The sequence below is a fragment of the Electrona antarctica genome (assembly GCF_951216825.1).
Source record: "Electrona antarctica genome assembly, chromosome: 2".
In the NCBI taxonomy this organism is placed as follows: domain Eukaryota; kingdom Metazoa; phylum Chordata; class Actinopteri; order Myctophiformes; family Myctophidae; genus Electrona; species Electrona antarctica.
Window position 1 is genome coordinate 28,202,684 of NC_136807.1, and position 6,000 is coordinate 28,208,683.

Below are 6,000 nucleotides of genomic sequence, written 5' to 3' on the forward strand. Positions count from 1 at the left end.
AACAGCTTGACTTTATTTATTGTTATGTGTGTGGTTAATGTGCGAGCTGACTGTGTGTGTGTGTGTGTGTGTGTGTGTGTGTGTGTGTGTGTGTGTGTGTGTGTGTGTGTGTGTGTGTGTGTGTGTGTGTGTGTGTGTGTGTGTGTGTGTGTGTGTGTGTGTGTGTGTGTGTGTGTGTGTGTGTGTGTGTGTGTGTGTGTGTGTGTGTGTGTGTGTGTGTGGACGGTTCTAAGTGGTGGACTTAGAGCCTGCCAAGTTCTGTGGCAACATGCAGACACTTGAGACTGAATAATTCAGATGGAGAGGTATTTCTGATTGATGTGGAGAAGGTTTGAATTAGTTTGATGCAGTGGATAAAGTGTCTTAGGTGCGCATGTGTGTGTGTGTGTGTGTGTGTGTGTGTGTGTGTGTGTGTGTGTGTGTGTGTGTGTGTGTGTGTGTGTGTGTGTGTGTGTGTGTGTGTGTGTGTGTGTGTGTGTGTGTGTGTCGACAGTGGTCGACAGTAACTAAGTACATCTACTTGAATACCCTAATACCGTATTTCTTTTTGTGATGCTTATGACTTTGTGACTCACTACATTTGAAAGACAAATATTGTACTTAACTCTGCTATATTTCTAGAAAGGAAACCCCTGCCGGGGACCCAGAAATATTAATGAAAATAGCCGATTTACTAGCTCACGATGTGAGATGTGAGTTTGTACTTTTATTTTCACCATTTATTTTAAAAATTGTCTGAAGATTTTTTTAATACTGCAATGTATTTGGTAGGCCTATTCTAAAGAAAATGTACTTTGCTGCCATTTGATGTTTTTTGTTTTGGTTTTTTTAGAATTTACTTTTGAGTATTTCGCTAAAAGACTAAAACTTCCACTTGTAAATATTTAACCTGCAGTATCTAATCTATAATTTGATTCAAGCACTGGGGTTGAGTGCTTTGTCCAACTGTGTGTGTGTGTGTGTGTGTGTGTGTGTGTGTGTGTGTGTGTGTGTGTGTGTGTGTGTGTGTGTGTGTGTGTGTGTGTGTGTGTGTGTGTGAGTGCGTGTGCGTGTGCGTGTGTTACCTCCATCTACATAAAAGAAACACTACAGACAGAATGGACTGCGCTCATAAAGTCAAAGCCATAGTGATTTAGGTCTTATTATTACAGTGAGAGGCTGTTTGTGCATTAGGTTTCATCAGGTAGGTTTTAATTGCTGTGAGAGGTTTTAATGGGCCAGATGGATAACTGCTGTAAGTGTTTTATTGCTGATAGATGGTGTATTGCTCATTATATTCACTGTTCAGAGACTTCGTATATATATATATATATACTATCCCATATATACAGTATTATACACACTATACTGTAGCTCTTAGCACGTGCCGTAGCACCTTCCCTAGCCTCGACAACCATGCAGTCTTACACAAAGGTTAAAATGCAATTTAAATAGCATAGTTTATTTGTTGACCTGGGCATCCTATAGTTTGTATATTTTGAATGTTTATATATTGTTTAGACAAGATGATATAGGTTATTGGTTTACCTATGATCCTAGATTAGGCTACTGAGGCACTACACTGTCTCTATGCATGTATTACCTTGTGTTTACCTCGCTTACTGCTTATTGCTAAGTTGTAACTACCTGTATATACAGTAGAGTAGGCCTATTGTAGGCTGGCTGTCATTATACATGAAATGAACCGTACTGTCAACAGTCTGTACATATATATACATTCATAGGTGATAGATGCCATATTATTATAAGAGCACAAAAGTAGTGAAAATAGATCTACGCGTGTTCAGCTGAGCTTGTACATCTGCTATTTTCACTATTTTAGTAGAGAAATAACTACTAAATGGAGTAGCCTAGTGTAGAGAAATAACTAAGATTAAAAATAAAATATATACTAAAAATGAAAATAAGCTGACTTAATGAAGTCTAACCTAAAGTCATCTGCAAAACAGAAGTGTGACTAATTAGCCTGATGATTGTCAGACCCCGTTGAAGACGAAGACCCAAGAGTGTTAACGTGTTGGTCCTTTCTCTGTTGCCTTGCTTAGCAATAAATATAATTGTCTCTGTCGGGTGGAAACCTCATATGTCCAAAACTATTACTTTTCAGGATTCAAATTCAATAGTAGCAGATCTACAAGCTGGAAACGTGTTGATTCGAGTCACATTACGAGCTTGTGGATCTGCTACTTGTGATGCTTTTGTGTGACAATGTAGTAGTGTTGTATGATCAAGTATATTTACGGAAAAAAACTAAAAGTTAGAATATGGATATGAATATGAGTGTAAGATATAAAGAACTTTGAAGGAAAGGCTATCATTGCTATTTACTGTGTACACAGTGATGACAGATGCAGAAGTTTAATAAGAAGGCTCGCCACGAAACACCCTCGCCCCGGGTCAAATCCGGGGACCTCGGAGCAGTCACCACCAGGTATTCCTAAACGTAACCTCAGTAAAACTATAGCTAAACCTAACTGTATTCCTAAACGTAACCTCAGTAAAACTATAGCTAAACCTAACTGTATTCCTAAACGTAATCTCAGTAAAACTATGTCTATAAACCTAACCTTATTTCATGTTTGCTTATCTGAGCTTTTCTTAATAACGTTTTTTTTGTCCTCTCCCTTGGTCCCCACACACATGTAAAGCATCGTTGAGCATTTGGAAAAGTGCCATCTAAATTCCAGATATTATTATTATTATTAAACTTAACCTCAGTAAAACGAATACAAGAACCGCTGGGGCCGAGTGTGTTTTGCGGCGAGCGTTCCGTGTACCCAGAATCTGATAACTATGAGTATTACGATTTATGTATGTATGTTGTTGTTGTAAGTAGGATAGGCATTTATAAGCTTTCAGCTTCTGCCTATTCCCTTTGATCACCTTCATGTAACAGCTTCCATTCATTGTTGTAAATGTTGTATTTGAAACTGAAAGATGATCAAATAAACTAAACTAAACTAAACCAGAAGGTGCAGCACATCATGAAGCATCATGGATGATAGACCTACAGGGACATGGACACACCATCATCACTCAACGTCGGTTCTTGAGCAGCTCTTTCCAGGACTGTCCAACCAGAGAATGGTGATTTCTTTTTAAAGGCTCAATCTCAGGTTCGTCAGCCCATGAAATACTGATTCACTACCATCTGAATATGAAGAGGGGGAAAAAGGTGCATGGCTAAACCATAATGCATGTCACTATTATTCCATGAGAATGGAGCCAGCAACCAGTATGGAACCATGAAACCTATAGCATACCTATTCTGATTCTAGATTTTCAAAAGATATTTGTGGAGGGAAAAAGGGTCATTGTAATTTCCCCATCTCCTTTGTGTTTGTATTTGATGATTTCATGTATTATTGTGTTAGTTTTGTATGCTGTGTGTTGATGAATGTTAATGAATAAATAGGACCACAATGGAAACAAGTCAACTCTCAGGGTTTTGTAAGTGTAGTACGAGATGTGAGCAAAGCGTTCATTGTTTATGTTCCTTTAATTCGTTTTATGGGAACATTGTGACTATCGCGGGGAAATAATAATTTCAATGACTAAAATGAGACTGTCTCTGAAATTGGTTTGACATTCATTTGAACAGAAAGAGAGAGAGAGAGTCCTCTTGTGTCATCTATAATTCAGTCTGATTGCTTATTGCACTGCTGGCCTGCAGAGAAATGTTCAGCCGGTCAGACTGCTACATTAGGCAGCCCTGTAAGTACCATTACACTGTTGGTTTCTACACAAAGGATGTTGTTATTATAAAGGCAGTGCTTCACAATATTGTTCGTACCAAGAACCCCCAAAATTACCTATATGTATTTGGCTGCCGACCCCCCATCTGGAAACGTTTGGTGCCAGGGACCCAGAAGAGAAGATTCATTTTTGAATATTTTTGAATATCAAAACAAAAGTAATTAACGGCCTGTCCTTAAAGCAGTCACTTGTACTCATTTTGCAGAAAAATAGACAAAGGTCTTAATTGGTTAATTTATATTTTGTCACAATTAAATCTACAAAGTAACTTGAAACTAAAGCTATGAAATATTTTTTGTGGAGTAAAAAAAGTACAATATTTGACTTCTACGTGTAGCCTGCCTAGTGGTGTAGAAATATCAGGTAAAGTAAAAAAAAACTCAAAGTTGTACTGAAGTACAGTACTTGAGTAAATGTACATACTTACTTTCCAAGTGGAGATATGAATTAAATCCCATTGAAATGAGGGGACACACTATAATGTCTTTCATATTCTATCAATACATAGGACCACAATGGAAACATATCCCCAGGATTTAAAAAAGAAGAAGAAAAATAAGTATTCAATCAATCAATAATTCTAAACCTGCAGCCACAGGAATAAGACTGGTCACGCATGTCTGTTTGTTCACCACTAGAGGGAGTAATTTGCACACTGATCAGAGCTACTTATTGTGTATTTACTGGCTAACAGTAGTTAATGTAGTCATGTCAGGGACCACCACATTGATAGTTAATGTAGTCATGTCAGGGACCACCACATTGATAGTTAATGTAGTCATGTCAGGGACCACCACATTGATAGTTAATGTAGTCATGTCAGGGACCACCACATTGATTTTAAAAAATAAAATAGACCCCCATTTGAAATGATCTTGTGCCAGAAACCCACATAAGATAATATTGTAAAATAAAATCTTCCAATTTGTTCAGAAATAGTCACAGTATAAAATTAAGTCAAAATGGTCGTAATGATTTTGATTCTATATTAAATAATTTAGCTGGGGACCCCCTGGAAACCCCTTACCCCTCTCAACAGGCCTCACTTCTGGTCTATTGAACAGATTCAATATTGTAATTGTAACAATATGGCGATTGGGGAATTCCTTAAAGGGTTAGTTAGTTCAGATTTTTGGACTTAAAGCTGTAGGAAATACTTTACTGGTTGCAAAGGTCTGGTTTTGGTGAATATTAAAGATAAAGTGCCGTGCCCCCCACATGATCATGATCATCAGGTACTATGATTATAGGCTACTAGAAGGATTTTTTTTCAAAAACGTGTACAGAATGTGTTCAAATGATGTTATTTTTTGTTTTCACCTTAACACCACCCACCTGAACTGAAGCCACACCCACAGTTGCTGTTGTATGATAATGGAGGAGGAGTTAGGGGAGGGGTTAGGGTTATGATGTCACAAAAGTGGTGTATTTCGATTGAGCCTTTTGACTCAAAGGCTTTCAGCTTTCATAGAAGAAATCAAAAATACACAGGGAAGACATATTTGAATATTATAACCACACCCGGGGGTCAATTAGAGTAATGTTAACTCCATAGACACATACAAAAAGTACCAAAATCACGGCACTCCCTCTTTAAGTAGTTCCGGTCATTTTGTGAGCTTCTTGACCGGTTAGTTTCTGTGAAAGCTTTCCCCACAATAACAGAAAACATAAAATACACTAGTATTGATTGATTGATTGATTGATTGATTGATTGATTGAAGTTTTTATTTCACAGTATGCAGAATGGGTACATTTAAAAACGAAAGCACAGGTGGGGGGGACCTGCATGAGCTTTCATGCAGGTCAAAGGTCAGATAGGGATTGTGCTCTCAAAGGAGAGATTAAAGCAGGTCGCCAAGGTAGCGTTATGAGTGACCATGGCGACCAGGGTCGGGTCAACATACAGGGTAATTACAATGTATGTGAAACACATTGGGATGTTATGAGGGCAGGGTGTGTGACTGTGTTTACCCCATGTGTGTTTTTAATTCACGTTATCGTTACCTTCATGTGACTTGTACAAGAGTTTTATATCTGTAATTATATGCTTTCTAATATATATCCACATTTGTTTTATAACTAATTATATGCTTTCTAATAAATATCCACATGTTTTATAACTGTAATTATATGCTTTCTAATTAATATACACATTTGTTTTATAACTATAATGATATGCTTTCTAATAAATATACCCATTTACACAAAGCTCACAAGTGTGTACTACTAGGTTTTTTTATC